Below are 16798 nucleotides of genomic sequence, written 5' to 3'. Positions count from 1 at the left end.
ATGAGCACCAATGTGTTAAAACTTGTTGTCTATGCATGGCATTGTGTTTAAAACCTAGGGAATATGTTTCTAAGCATTCCTAAGCATGATTTCTAAGCATTGGATACAAGTAAAACATGGTTTTATTGAAATGCAAGCATGAGAAGATGAAAATGGATGAAAGAATGAGAAATTTACCTTGTTTGTGAAGATGGTGTGTTGTGGTGTTGTTGTTGAAGCACTAAATCACCTCAAGAACACTTGTGGGAACTCTTGGAGATTTTTCCTAGAGCTCTCTCACCTTTGGAAGAAGTTAGAATGAGGTTGGAATGTGGAAATGAGGCTTATAATGCGAATTTTCGCATTCTGCCGCATTGGTCGACTCATTGGTCGACCGGTCACTGATCACTCGACCAATGGTCACAAAGTTGACCTCTTTGCTGTTGAATTTTTGGAAAATGTGATTTTTGCCTTATGGAATATTGTTTGATGACTATATGGATATATTTGAGCATGATTTAAGTTTTCAAATCATTTGGACTTGTGGTTTATGTTGAATCTTCGAAATTCGGTATTTTGATGTTCTCGGTTTTGCGTAATGGTTACTCCGAGAAGTGGGCGTGGTGAATCCAAAGTGGTCATGGAGGTGGTGAAATACCTCGGGGAGGTGGTGAAGTACCTCATGGAGGTGGTGAGATACCAAATGTTGATCAGGGTACTCATGAGATCCCCCGGTGCCCCGAATGTTGGAAGTTTCGGTAGATATTGCCAATATTATGGGCAATATGATGCAAGAAGCAAGCAAGCGGCTCGCCTCAACCAGATGTTGGTGGGTTTCATGACTCGCATAATGAGACCCGGGCTGGTGCTAATGCGAATCCTCATGCCGCAGTCCTGAATGCGGGAGGTTTAGCTGGAACTCCTCATACTCGCTTGATGGAGAGTTTTCTCAAGATGCAAGTACCCACTTTCACCGGAGTTACCAAGGACCCCTTGTTTCCTAACAAGTGGCTTCGTGAGTTGGAGAAGGCTTTCCAACATCTGCAATGCTCGGAAGCTCGAAGATTTTGTTTGTTGAACGAAGTTGCAACAAGAAGCTGATGCATGGTGGATCTCCACTCGTCCTGTTTTGGAAGGTTTGCATGCAGGAGTTGTAACTTGGGGAGTTATTCAAAGAGGCTTTTTGTATGAACTACTTTCTCGAGGCGGTGAAAGATGCGAAGGAAGCCGAGTTCATGATTCTCGACTCAAGGAACTCTGTCCGTGTTGGAGTACCAACGGAAGTTCGAGGAGCTTCATTTCTTTGCTCCAGATTCTTTGAAGGAAGACCTCGCCAAAGCAAAGAAGTTCTTCAAAGGACTGCGCCCTACCATTAAAGCTTACCTCACAGTCCAGCCTATAGTGAGCTATGCTCAAGTGGTGCGAACTCGAAGAAGTTGGAAGAAACAGAGAAGGAAAGTGCTCGTGTGCAAAAGCCTTGGCAGTCAAGGAATTCTGGTTTGGTGGATCGCAATGACCGTCGTTTTGTGAGACCTACACCCTACCCCCACTCCTACCTTTCGAGCTAAGAGTGTAGGTCGAACACGGGTTTTCAGCAGCCCGGCAGTTTAGACAAGATGGCGGAAACCGACCACCAGCAAGTGCAAGTGCAAGTGCAAGTGCAAGTGCAAGGCCTTTTGTTCGAAGCCCTCGTTGCAGCCACCCCCGTTGGATCCAAGCAATCCCGTCCGCTTCTACCGCAAGCAAGCTGGTCATTTTGCTCGTGCTCGTCCGGGTGGCCTCGCCCACAGCCCCGCCCCCAGTGGTGAAGAGTGCTCCCGCCTCCTCCCTCTCGGTAGAGTTTTCAGTATTTCCAAGGCCGAGCAGATCCAAGCCATGATGTGATTACGAGTACATTGTTAGTCGCTTCTATTTCGCATTTGTCTTATTTGATACGGGTGCATCTCATTCGTTCATGTCATCTCGCATTCATCAAGAAGACTAACCTAATCCCCGAGAAGTTGTCTAGTTGTTTATTGATTAGTACACCTACTGGTCCTGTTGTGAAACTAGATAAGGGGTTATCTAAATGTCCGTGTTGATTGGTGAGAAGAACTTGGAAGCCAATTTTGTGATTCTTGACATGAAGGACTTCGATGTTATTTTGGGAATCGATTGGTTGATAGCCCACAAAGCTATGTTCCTTTGTTCCTCAAAGAAGATTCAGGTCCATATTTGTGGAAGTCCGGTCTTTGAATTTCGTGGTGAAAAGAGAAGGGTTTGTCGAAGGTGTCGTCTCGCACCGATGCAAGTCTATGCCCTAGTGGATGATGCTTCATCCGAAGGCAAGGGTATAGTGGAGAAAAGAGTCGATGAAGTCGAGTTGTCTGCGACTTTGTTGATGTCTTCCCCGATGATCTATCAGAGTGCCTCCTGGACGCAGATGTCGAATTCTCTATTGATCTCGTCCCCGGTGCTGCTCCGGTATCTAAAGCTCCGTACAGGATGGCTCCTACTGAGTTGAAAGAGTTGCAAAATCAGTTGAATGAGCTCATTGATAGAGGTTTCGTGCAGCCTAGTGTGTCACCTTGGGGAGCTCCGGTCTTGTTCGTCAAGAAGAAAGACGGTAGTATGCGCTTGTGCATCGACTACCGTGAGTTGAATAAGTTGACTATCAAGAATAGATATCCGCTGCCCGTAATCGATGATCTCTTCGATCAGTTGAAGGGTGCAATTGTGTTCTCAAAGATTGACTTAAGGTCCGGATATCACCAATTGAAAGTGAAGTCTAGTGATATCTTCAAGACAGCTTTCCGAACGCGGTATGGTCACTACGAATTTAGAGTCATGCCCTTCGGATTGACCAATGCTCCTGCGGTGTTCATGGACCTCATGAACCGAGTATTTCATGATGTGCTTGATAAGTTTGTGATTGTTTTCATTGATGACATCTTGATCTATTCGAAGAGCGAAGAAGAGCATGCGAGTCATCTAAGTTTCACTTTGCAAAGGTTGCGAGAAAAGAAGTTGTTCGCTAAGTTTAGCAAGTGTGATTTCTGGCTTAAGAGAGTGGTATTCCTTGGTCATGTAGTTTCAGCCGAAGGTATTCGTGTCGACCCTGAAAAGGTCCAAGCTGTGGCTGATTGGGAAAGACCGAAGTCGAAGAACGGAAATAAGAAGTTTTCTTGGATTGGCGGGTTACTACCGAAGGTTTATTGAGAACTTTTCTCGGTTGGCTGCTCCTATGACTAAGTTGACCAGAAAGAAGAAAAGTTTGTTTGGTCCGACGCCCGTGAGAAGAATTTCCAAGAGTTGAAAGATAGATTGACAAGTGCCCCGGTTTTGACTATACCCGATAGTTCCGGTGGTATGACAAAGTGTATACCGATGCGCCAAAGATTGGTTTGGGTTGTGTAATCGATGCAGCATGGCAAGGTCGTAGCCTATGCTTCTCGGCAATTGAAGGATTATGAGCGGAATTACCCCACTCACGATCTAGAACTTGCCGCCGTTGTCTTTGCTTTGAAGATTTGGAGACATTATCTTTACGGTGAGAAGATTGCCATTTTCACGGATCATAAGAGATTGAAATACTTCTTTACCCAAAAGGAGTTGAACATGAGACAAAGGAGATGGTTGGAACTAGTCTCCGATTATGATTGTGATATTCAAAGATCATCCTGGGAAAGCAAATGTTGTTGCTGACGCTCTTAGTAGGAAGAACCAAAAGAAGACTTTGGATTTGAATGCTTTGAGTTTACCATTGTGGTCTTCTATTGAGAGTTTTGATTTGGAAATCGTTCCCGAGAATTCTGATTTTATTCTTTCGCCATGACGGCAAGATCTGGTCTTAGAGATAAGATTGTTGCTCACAGAGTTCCGATCAAGAGTTTTTGATCAAAGTTGAGAAGATTTCTTCGAATCCCGAGTCGGACCCCCGACTTTGGTATATCCATGGATGGTGCTTTGTTGTTTAGAGGAAGACTGTGTGTGCCTGCACAAACGAAGAAGTTAAGAAAGAAATATTGAAGGAAGCACACCAATCGGTCTTTTATCAGACACCCGGAAGCACCAAGATGTACAAGGACTTGAAGGAACATTTTTGGTGGATTGGTCTAAAGGCGGATGTTGATGATTTTGTTGCCAAGTGTGAGACTTGCCACCGTGTGAAAGCCATTCGACAACCTCCATCTGGATTACTTCAACCCCTTCCTATTCCTAGTTGGAAGTGGGAGGATATCTCCATGGACTTTGTGACTAGCTTGCCTCGGACAAGTAAAGGCAATGACACCGTGTGGGTGATTGTTGATAGGTTGACCAAATCAGCCCATTTCATTCCTATGAAGATCACTCATACCTGGATAAGCTAGCAAGGCTTTATGTGGATAATGTGGTTCGTCCGCATGGTGTGCCATTGAGTATTGTCTCGGATCGTGATCCTAGGTTCACCTCAAGGTTTTGGAATAGTTTGCGGAAGGCCTTGGGAACCCAATTGAACTTGAGTACAGCTCATCATCCACAGGTCGATGGACAATCCGAGCGGACAATTCAGACATTGGAAGACATGCTCGGATCTTGTGTGGTGGATATGGGTGGTAATTGGGATGAACACCTAGCTTTGGTTGAGTTTGCCTATAACAACAGCTTATCAAGCCACAATAGGCATGGCTCCATTCAAGGCTTTGTATGGCAAGACTTGTAGGACACCTTTGTACTGGACTCGAGACAGGTGAAAGAAAAGTCTTAGGTCCCGAGATGATTGAAGCTACAAGTGCTATGGTAGATATGATAAGAGAAAGGATTAAGTCCGCCTGACCGAGACAGTAAATCTTATGCCGATAAGAGAAGGTCCGATTTGGAATTTCAAGTTGGAGAGAAAGTCTTTATGAAGGTCTCACCAATGAAGGGTGTGATGAGATTCAATGTTAAGGGAAAGCTTAGCCCTCGTTACATTGGACCTTTCGAGATTTTGGAAAAGGTTGGACTCGTTGCGTATCGATTAGCATTACCTCCGCCTCTTGCTGGTGTGCACAATGTGTTTCATATTTCGATGCTCCGAAAATACATAGAGAATCCGGAACACATTTTGCAGCAAGCACTGAAGGACTTAGTGCTGATTTGACCTATGATGAAGAACCGGCCGAAATCTTGGATAGGAAGGACAAGCAGCTGCGGAATCGCGCCATTCCTTTGGTGAAGATTCGGTGGAAGAACCATACCCCCGAAGAAGCTTCTTGGGAGAAGGAAGAAGATATGAAGGAGAAGTTTCCTTACCTCTTTGGAAGCACAGTACGCTTTCAATTTCGGGGACGAAATTTCTTTAAGGGGGGAGAATGTAAAACCCAGCCCTAACCTTGACCCGGAAACCTTGTTATTTGTAGGTCCGATGACCCGAAGTAAAGTAAGAAGTCAGCTTTGGGCCATCCCAAGAGAGGACTTGGTGTCCGGCTTTGAATCCATGAAAGTTGATGATGAGGTTCTATTTATGGAAACTGAATCCCGATGAAGATCTAATTAGTTGATGGACTTGGAGTGCTCTCTATCTTGGTTTGAAGGCATTTCTACCTATTAGGTAAGTCACTTGACTTGTGTGCAAAACCCCTTTAGGATTGGATTTGATCTGGACCTTCAATTCCCTGTTTTGGTCTTGTTGTCGCATTGGTCGATCGATTGGTCGATCGACAGTCGACCAATCCACTCGACCAATGAGTGCTGTCTTTGGCAATTAGGTTGTTCTTGCTCTATTTAAGTCCAATCTCGAGTCCACTTCGTATTTGCTGCCTCCAAACCCTCTCGGAACGAACCAAAGACCTCTCGCAAGTCATCTCTCTTGCATCCTTGGTGTTTTCTTGACGGATCTTCGTCGAAACTCTTCTTTTTGCATCAAAAGGTATGTCTACTCTCTCTTCTTCTCCTCCATCTTTGTTTTTCTTTCCTTTTTGGGTTGAGACAGAGAAGAGATGCTGCATTCTCTGTTGCAAACATCTCTCGAACATGTTCTCATGATCATCCTAAGGATTTGAGGCTAGAACAATGATCTTAACCATGATCATTGCAAGCTTTTGAAGGAATCATGATCAAACCATGATTTAATCTCTGTTAAACTTCTAATCTGAATTCTGATCTCTTTGGATCTTCTATGTTGATCATGTTAGTAGTTAATTACTGTGTTTCTTTCCATGATCCATAATCTATAGATTTCTAGTTGTTCTCTTCTACCATACTATGTGTTCTTCATGATGCATGGTAGTTACATATATGGTAGGTTTTATTTCCTTATTTAGATTTATGCTTCTAAGCCTTATTCCATGAAGATCTATCTATGTTTTCATGTTTTCATTACCGAAAGCAATGATCCATCCTCCTATTGTTCTTGTCTTTGTTTTCTATTTCAAATTCATCAAGATCCATGGTTGATTTAATTATGGTAACTTTTTGTTTCCTAATTTGGATCTTGATACCTTGATTTGATTAGTGTTTTGAGGTCCCCTATTTGTTAGAATACTACTGATGTAGTCTACCCCTTGATTAGTACCCTTTTGAACCACCAAATTCGGATTTCATATCTTAAAACTCTGTTTTTTAGGCTATCGTCTCGCATTGGTCGATTGATTGGTCGACTGGACCACTCGACCAATCCACTCGACCAATGAGTACAGCAACTCCAGATTTGGTCTGTTTCGGATGTTTTGATATCTTTTCTGTTAGGGATCTTTCCTAATATGTTGTATATACTTGTTTAGGACTTTCTTCTCAAGTTTGCCAAGATCTTACTTGACTTCTTAGGATTCCTTTGCGAGTTATAAAAGGTAAGGATGGTTATTTCCTTAATTACATAGATAGCATGAATCTAGTTTCTATATTTGAATATCATAGATATGATTCCTAAATTAGATTCTTACAATGATATACTACTGTTGCATAACTTTGATTACAGTAGCATTATTTATTCATGTTGAATTGATTCATGTATGATTTACTTACCAATGTATTACAAATGATTGTAATTATTGATTTTTGTCCATATATGAAGTTACCATATATGTGATGATATGAATTGATGCATGTGTATGCTTAAGTATGGTTTTGAAAGGAGAGGTGTCCTTTCGACACTTCTGTCCTTGGACTGCTACGGGAATATTATGGGATGTTTCCGGAGATGCCCTCTGGACACCTTCCTAAACTGTTGGATGACATATTTAGGACTGTCTAGTAGTGTTTGGCTAGGATGTCCTGTTATGTCAGACCCTAATCGGAGGGGTATTGAGACCGAACGACCCGTGGTAGCAATGGGGATTCATGGGCGCTCAAGACCGGTAACCAACCCGTGAGAGGACAGGAATCACATTGTGGGGGCCATTTATTGGTAGGGTTGCATATGATTAGACTTGGGCTCACGGGCGCTTAAGACCGGTAACCAACCCGTGAGAGGACGTGAGAGCTTCCCGTTTACCATATGTGGATGATCAATAGGGTTGATGAGTCCGTAGTCCGAGTTGGTCGGTGCCATAGGATACGCCGACTCTAGTGTGAAGGATACCGGAAAGGATCGTCGGGGACGAGGAATGGAAGTATCCTGGATCCGACTTGATGTAACTAAGTAGAAGACTTGCATTTGGCTAGGTTTTACCCCGACATGCGCCAAGCACTTATACCAAATGGTTGTGAGAGAGTGTGTTGACTTAACCCCCGCCAAGGTTTGTCCCGAGGGATGAAGGACCCATTACCAATCGGCTGCTCGAGACCGGTGAAATGATCCGTGAGAGAATCCAAGATATCTTAAATGGTTGAGGATGTGAGTGGACTTTCCTAAAGAAGTACGGTGTTATGACTTAAAGCATGTCCGCCAATAGAGACCAAGCATACATAGAGTTAGATTCATTCATTCATTGTTTGTCCCATATCATATTGCATTCATGATTGTTCTGGAATCCCGCCATTTATGTTATTATGGATTTTTAATCGCTTTACCGAGTTTCTTTGAAACTCATTCCTTTATTGTACAATGTTGTTAGACTATCCTGCAGTACCGAGTACTATGACGGTCCCTATGAAGAAGCGCAAGGCGAAGAGGCATATCTCCAGGAAGGTGATTGCGGTTACCACAATTACTCGAAGATCCCGCGGGTGGTTATGCTCCGTACGATGCTTAGTCCGACCATTGAGTGGAAGCGTCCTTGTGCTATTTATGAGATTTACACTTACAAGGATGTTGTCTATAAAGTGGAGAACAATTTAGTTACCCAATGTACTTGTTACTGGGATTAGGTTTTGTCTAGTTTATTCTTTTAGAGCTACTTTTCCGCTGGTTGTAAAGTGGGATTTTTGCCTCGCTTTACTTATCTGTTTGATACTCTGATTATATTTAGTATTCTGATTCATTTATGATTCATTCTTTCTTTATTGGATCTATGATTTATCTTCCGCACTCATGTTATGATTGTTCATGATTATGTTATTGTTTATGTGGGAGGTTGATCACTCGATACCTGATCTTCGGGCTGTGGATCACACTCTCGGGTATGCCAGATAGGGTACCGGCTGGGAGGGCGTGACACATTGTACCTGCTACTGGGATTAGATTCTGTCTTGCTTATTCTCTTTTAGAACTACTTTTTCGCTGGTTGTAGAGTGGGATTTTGCCTCACTTTACTTATCTGATTTAGACACTCTGATTATATTTAGTACTCTGATTATATATGATTCATTTTTTCCTTATTTGGATCTATGGTTTATCTTCCGCACTTTTATTATTATTGTTCATGATTATGTTATTGTTTATGTGGGAGGTTGATTACTCGATACCTGATCTTCAGGCTGTGGATCACACTCTCGGGTATGCCAGATAGGGTACCGGCTGGGAGGATGTGACAAGTACGCTTCATCGGTTTGCGCTTCATCATATTGTCCTTCATAATTTTCAGTACCTGTAGAATAATCTAACAGAAAGATTGCACAAAAAGGAGTGAGTTCGAATGAACTCAGCAAGACAAGTTAACTCATAACAACGTAAATAACATGCGGCAGAACATAACAAGATGCAATGCAGTATGAAATAGATAATGTATGTATGCATCTAAACTCTATGTATGCTAGTCTCTATGGGAAGACATGCTTTAAGTCATAGCACCATACTTCTTTGGGAAGGTCTCAATCACTCGGCTTCGGTTGGTAGTGGGTCCTTCATCCCTCGGGACATTCCATGGCTGAGGGTTAAGTCACCGCTCTCTCACATCACCATTGGTCTAAGTACTGGCGCATGTCAGGGTTAAGCCTAGCCCAATGCAAGTCATCTACTCAGTCACATAAACTCAGTTCCAGATACGTCCATTCCTCATCCCTGACGATCCTTTCTGGTATCCTTCACACTAGAGTCCTAATAGTTCCTTACTACGGACTCATCAACCCTATTGGTTATCCACATATGGTAAACGGGAAGCTCTCACGTCCTCTCACGGGTTGGTTACCGGTCTTGAGGGCCCATGAGCCCAAGTCTATCCATATGCAACCCTCCAATAAATGGCCCCCACAATGTGATTCCCGTCCTCTCATGGGTTGGTTACCGGTCTTGAGCGCCCGTGAATCACATTGCTACCACGGGTCGTTCGGTCTCAATTCCCTTCCGAATCGGGTCTGATATGATGGGGACATCCTAGCCAAACACTGCTAGACAGTCCTAGGTATGATACCCAATGATTCGGGAAAGCGTCAATGGGCAACCCCGGAAACATCCCATACTATTTCCATAATCAAAAGGATGAAAGAGATAGTCTTCACAGAGGAGGAGATGGATGGAAATCAGGAACCACATGATGATGCCATTGTGGTAGTCATTGAAGTGGCAAACAGGGATATTCACAGGGTTCTAGTCGATACGGGATCTTTCGTAGACATCATGTCTTATGAAGTTTTTCAATGGTTAAAGTTGGATACGATCAAGGTAAAACCTTGTGGGACAAGATTATTTGGATTTTCTGGAGAATCTACTTCGGTAGAAGGAACTGTGGAGTTAACAATCACACTGGGAACACATCCACAAACAAGTAACTACAGTTACTAAATTCTTGTTGATAAAGAATTTGTCAACCTACAATATAATTTTGGGAAGACCAACATTGAATGCTATTGGAGCTGTAGTTTCGACAAGACATTTGAAAGTCAAATTCCCAACTGAAGGAGGTATTGGAGAATGCAAGTCTGATCAGAGAATTTCAAGGCAAAGCTATACAACTCTTTTGAAAGATTCAAAGGCACAAGGTAAAGCTCTTGCCCTTACTGTGGAGGTCATGGATAACAGGGATGAAGAAAATATTCAAAGAGGTGAACCAGTAGAAAAGCTGGAAAAAAATTGTTTTGGCCTTGAAAATCCAGACAAAGGAACCATGATTGGAGCTAATCAGAGCAGTCAAGACAAAGATCAGTTAAAAGAATTTCTTTAGCAAAATGCAAATGTCTTCGCTTGGTCAGCACAGGATATGCCAAGTTTAAGCAGAGAAGTGGCAGAACATTGTCTCTGGATAGATAAATCTATCAAACCAGTGAAACAAAGGCGAAGGAATTTCTCATCAGAAAAGCATGATGCAATTAAGATTGAAGTGGAAAAGCTCAGAGAATCTAAGTTTATTGAGCAAATTGAATGTCCTAAATGGCTGGCGAACGTGGTAATGGTGAAGAAGCATAATGGCAAATGGCGAATGTGCGTAGATTATACTAATTTGAACAAGGCATGTCCTAAGGATTGTTATCCTTTGCCACGAATTGATCAGTTGATCAATGCTACGTTAGGTCAACAAATGTTAAGCTTTATGGATGCTTATTCTAGTTATAATCAAATTCTTATGAAAAAGGAGGACCAACCCCACACAACATTCATGACAAATCAGGAAAACTATAGTTATAAGGTTATGCCTTTCGGATTAAAAAATGCTGGTGCAACATATCAAAGGGCAATGAATAAGTTGTTTGCTAATCAGATTGGAAGAAATATGGAAGTTTATGTAGATGATCTTCTCGTAAAAAGTCAATTCAGATCTGATCATCTTACTGATCTAAAGGAGTGCTTTGATGTACTCAGAAGGAATGGAATGAGACACAATCCTGAAAAGTGTGCATTTGGAGTTTCGTCTGGTAAATTCCTTGGTTATATGGTAACACAAAGAGGTATTGAGGCGAATCCAAAGAAAATCAGGGCCATCTTGAATATGACAAAGCACCCAGCAGATGAAGGAAATCCAAAGTTTAACAGCAAGAGTTGCGGCATTAAGCAGATTTATATCAAAATCAGAAGATAAATGCGCACCATTCTTCAAGGCGTTGAAAAATCTAAATGCACTTAACGAATTCAAATGGTCAGAGGACTGTAAGAATTCATTTGAAGAATTAAAAAGGAGGCTGACCAGTCCACCAGTTCTGTCTCGACCAAAGCCAAGAGAGATCTTGCAGATATATTTATCTTCTTTGAAGGCAGCAGTAAGCGCAGTATTAATTCGAGAAGAAGGTACTGTCCAAAATCCTATCTACTTTGTAAGTCATACATTGTTAGATGCAGAATCTAGATATCCAGAATTTGAAAAACAGGCTTTAGCTTTGATAATAGCGGTCAGGAAGCTCAGACCTTATTTTCAGGTTCATCCAATTATTGTTCTTACTAACTGGCCTTTAAAGAAAATATTGCATAAGCCTGATCTGGCGGAGAGAATGGTATCATGGGCAGTAGAATTAACAGAACATGATATAGATTACAAACCCAGAACTGCGATAAAAGCACAGGTGTTGGCTGATTTTATTGCTGAAAGTATTTCGCTACCGGAGGAGGAAAAAGATTCCAATGAGATGTCTTCTGAGTGGATTCTGCATGTGGATGGGTCAAGTCATTCCCAGGGATCAGGAGCAGGGGTGATTTTACAAAGTCCGTTCGGATTTGTAATCCAAAATGCACTTCGATTTAATTTTCACGCTTCAAACAATGAAGCAGAATATGAAGCCCTTATTGCAGGTTTGTGGCTGGCCAGATCCCTCTGTGTACAGAACATTGAAGTAAGAAGTGATTCCGAGCTGGTGGTCAGCCAAGTTACAAGAGTGTATGATGCGAAGGGTGATCGGATGATCAATTATCTTAAGAAGGTATGGGAGTGTAAAGAGTGGTTTTCACAATTCTTGATCATGAGAATATCCTGAAATCAAAACAATGAAGCCAATCTCTTGGCGAAATTGGCATCTGCAAAATCTACTTCTTTACCACAGGCTGTATATTTTGAGGAGCTAGAGATCCCAGCATATTCAGAGCCAGAGATAATGGAAATTGATGCAGAAATATCTTGGATGGATCCTATTATACAGTATCTTAAAGATGGTATTCTTCCTGAGGATAGAGAAAAGGCCAGAACTGTGAAAAGAAGAGCTGCTAAGTTTATTCTAAAGAATGAACTGTTATATAAAAGAATAGTTTCTGGGCCACTTTTGAAATGTTTGGGACCATCTGATGCACGATATGCTTTGGCAGAGGTCCATGAAGGAATCTACGGAAGTCATTTAGGTGGGAAGGCTTTGGCTTATAAAGTTCTAAGACAAGGATTTTATTGGCCACGCATGCAATCTGAAGCAATTGAGTATGTAAGGAGGTGTCATCAATGTCAAATTCATGCACCAATTCAGAGCCAGCCAGCAGAACAACTGACATCAATACTCAATCCCCTTCCATTTGCTATGTGGGGAATGGATTTATTAGGTCCATTTCCTGTTACAACCGGAGGAAAAAATTCGTGGTAGCTGCGATTGATTATTTCACGAAATGGGTGGGAAGCAGAAGCCTTGGCCACGACCACCACAAATTAGATTGAGAAGTTCTTTAGAAACCATGTTATATTCAGATATGGTCTGCCGAAGATTTTACTGACAGATCATGGAATTCAATTTGACAATGAAAGATTCAAAGAATTTTGTGCAGATTATCACATTGAATGCAAGAACTCATCTGTGGCATATCCTCAATGCAATGGTCAAATCAAGGTAACCAACAGAACACTTCTGCATGGAACAAAAAGGAGACTGGATGAGGCAAATAGCCTATGGATAGGACGACAGTCAGGACACCAACGGGAGAAACGCCTTTTAGACTAGCATATGGGACCATATGTTCTACACTGCTCTCGAGCATTTCTATGACTCTGCTCATTGCAGTATTTCGCTTTGTAGACATGGAAATCCAGCCAGATTGATGTTCAACAAGAAATGATTTCGTATATTTGAAGGCAACACATAATAGGAGCCTTCTATGTAGCATAAATACCAGTTGCAAAATAAAACCCATCATTCTTAGTCACACTCAAAATTTCAAAAGACCAACAATTTAACAGTTTTTATTTGTGCAAACCAACAATTTAACAGTTAAAACATTCAAGTAGATACCACTAAAATACAGAACGGGGGGAGACGAATAAAAGAAACACAGAAGAAAAAAACGTTTTACATAATAGATTTTATACATTCACATTTGAGATGATGGAAACCCTAGAGGAAGCATTTGATTCATCACAAATTGTTGAATGTGCAGAATTCGAGATAGCTTCATTAGCTTCATCAAGAGTCCTAGATGGAGATGCAAAGCAGGGTTTGGGTGGCATTTGCAGATGTTCTACACCGCTCTCGAGCATTTCTATGACCCTGCTCATTGAAGGATGATCATTAGGCATCATCTGTATGCACCATAATGCAACTATAATCAGTTTCTTCATCGTATCCTTTTCAACTTCTGTTTCGGTTCCCAAATCCAAGTCTTCTTCTTGATCCAACCGATCATATACCCATGTTGGAAAGTAAACTTGGCTTGAGTTATCGACAAGAGGGTTGATATTTTTCCTTCTTCCAGCAATTTCCATCAGTAACTTCCCGTAACTAAATACATCAGACTTATATGAAACTCCTCCAAATTTTCTGTAAAATAGTTCAGGAGCCATGTACCCTAATGTTCCTCGTACAACAGTTACAGATACAATGCTATCATCGGCTGGATAGAGCTTTGTAAGCCCAAAGTCTGATACTTTTGGAGTGAAATTCTCATCAAGAAGAATGTTCTGGGGCTTGATATCAAAATGTAAAATCCGCATATCACAACCTCGATGTAGATATTCAATTCCACGAGCAATTCCTATGGCTATCTCATACAACTTATCCCAGCTTAGAGTATTGCTCTTGGGAATCTTGAGCAAATATATACTTATCCAGAGATCCATTAGGCATGAATTCATATAGTAGAGCCCTCTTGGATCCTGATGCACAGAACCCAATCAGTCGAACAACATTAACGTGATGAATCCTACCAATGGTGGCTACTTCATTGATGAAGTCTTGTCCATTCCCTTTAGTCTTGTTCAACATCTTTACTGCAACTGGATGGCCGTTGTGAAGCAGTCCCTTGTAAACAGTGCCGAAACCTCCTTGGCCTAATTTTTCTTTGAAACGCTTGGTTATTATCCAAATTTCCCAATATGAATATTGCATTGGCTCGTAATTCTTGTAGTTGGTCAAGAACTCTTCAATTCTGTCATCCATGGACAGATGTTTCCTGTGTAATTTGTAGATAACAAGGGCTGACAGACCCAATATTCCGATTGACGTCTTTGCTATCATGAAGTACCCTACAGTGAACAGAAAGAAGCGTTAAGGGATTTCATAACGCATCAATGCTGGTAAAAGCACAAGCTAGGGGTAAACACCTCTGTTATCTTGGTCTCACCTATTTCCGGAGCGACTCCGAGAAATTCATCTGTATAAGAACAAAATCAACAAGTTTAGGAGCGACTTTTAGTGAATCTTGAAAATGGCAGGGTAAAATTGAAGAAAGGATTTCTAAAGCTCTTACCAAGTATCTGTCGAAATACACCAGAAAGGAATTTCAAGAAACCTGCATCATATAAAAATAATCGCATCAGAAAAGCTGAAAGAGTTACAGATGTTAGAATGTTCAACCACTGAACATTTTATTTGACTAGCATATATACAACTCAAAATCATATTTATATAAAACTACTGAATATTAAATTCTAGTTTACCGTTGCTACTGACAGTGAAGAGAGCCGAATGGTCTGGGACATTCCTTATGCTCGGCAAGAGGATCTTGCCAACCAACGTAAAAGCCGGATAGCAAAGCCTGGTGAATTTCTGGGTATGTATGGTTCAGAATTCCCTTTGCCGGACTAGGAGAGACACATAAAACTTTGCAGTTATGATGAAGGGCAGCTAATGTCTTGTCGAGAAGAACATACGAATATGGTCGCGAGGAACTTCCATTGAGACAAGGAGAGGTAGATATGTAATCTGTGTCATTCTCAACTGGTGAAGAACAATTCACGAATGTGATTCCATTCTTATTTGATTTCAGCCAGTATATACCGCTGTAACCATAGTAGTTATTGAAGTTGGAAGTAGCAGAGAAGCCAAAATAGTTGGGAACAGAGGAGCAATTCCCTCTCTACAAACCAAGATCAACAACTCGAATAAGTGTTTTGTCGTATAAGATTTCATCCACTAAGTATTTTCTTGTGTAGTATGAAGCCGACGTATAGTTAAAGAATTGCAGATTCAAAATGGTTCGATTGTTGTTGTTGCATTTGAGTAGGAAGTCAGTAAACTGAGTACAATTGTTGGGATCAGTATCCAAGTGAAATGGGAACAGGATGTTGAGAACATCACCACAAGATGCGGAAGAGTTCCAGACTTCTCGCAGGGCGGTGACATGGGCTGATTGGCAATCGATGAAGCACAAGAACATGAAAATAAGAGCAGCAAAAGAAGAAACAAAAGGTATCACTCTCATCTTGAACTGAATTGAGATTTGAAAGAACTCGTCTGAAGTATGCTCTTGCTTTTGCTATTCTGCCTCGGGATAGTCATTAACCACAAATTTTTTTGGCCCAATTTAACCACAATTAGGGAAAACAAGGCACCGCAATGGGACGAGTAATTCTAAGCAAGGTGATGTTGAAACAAACCAATAATTTATTAATTTGAAAATGGAAGAATGGAAAAGATAAAATATAAAATATAAAACCTCAAATCGGTTCAGTTGAATAAAAAGGGTTAGCCCTGATATCCGCCATTCAGGAGTTAGATTTTTGTTTTTTTCTCCGGGTCAATCAAAAGAAGTCAAGAGTAAGAATAATTGAATGTTTTTTTTTGGAGTCTTGCTTCCTTTTTTCTATCTTCTTCTTGACTCGCAGCTGCCCCCTTCTTTCTCTGTATTTCTTTATATTTTCCTTTGATTTTTTTCTTATGTTAATTAAATAATTATTCATAAAAAATTTTACGTATTCCAGGGTTTTATTAGTTGTGGACTTGTGGGACAGTTTGAAGGTGTCTCCGAGTTTCAAAAGTCATGCCTTCTAAATTTGATACCTTCATTGACGAAGACTCAGAGACCTCTACATTACCTGGAAGATTTTACTTTTAAGTAGCATTACCTAGAAGTTTTATAAAGCTCTAATTACAAATCAAACAACCCCTCCCCTTTTTCCCTCTGCCCAAAATGAAAAGATGCCCATATTAAAAGGGATAGGAAAGGGATACTTCTTTCTTTATTGTATTTTTCTTAACATTACTTATTCTTAACATCCAAAGTAAGGAAAAGGTGTATTTTATTGTATTTTATAGAGAGGGACTTGGATTAGAGACAAGTCCAAAAGCTTGCAATTTTTTCAAACTTAGCTTTGGATGGACTGGATGGACTCATTTTGAAGAATTAGGGGGCGTTTGGTTCCGCAATTTCCTGAAATCATATTATGAGGGAATATGGAAACACCTTTTCCTTTTTTTTTTTTTTTTTTTTTTTTTTTTATAAAGATTT

General features: G+C 41.0%; 1 pseudogene; it reads right to left on the bottom strand.

The window, feature by feature from the left end:
- Positions 1–13436: 13436 nt before the first annotated feature.
- On the bottom strand, positions 13437–15772 carry LOC149009293 (LEAF RUST 10 DISEASE-RESISTANCE LOCUS RECEPTOR-LIKE PROTEIN KINASE-like 2.2; annotated as a pseudogene).
- Positions 15773–16798: the final 1026 nt, after the last annotated feature.

This window comes from Hakea prostrata, chromosome 7, assembly GCF_041222555.1.
Source record: "Hakea prostrata isolate BN-2017 chromosome 7, UWA_Hpros_2, whole genome shotgun sequence".
In the NCBI taxonomy this organism is placed as follows: Eukaryota; Viridiplantae; Streptophyta; class Magnoliopsida; order Proteales; family Proteaceae; genus Hakea; species Hakea prostrata.
Note: the sequence above shows the minus strand (reverse complement) of the source record. Positions and strands in the feature narration are given on the sequence as shown.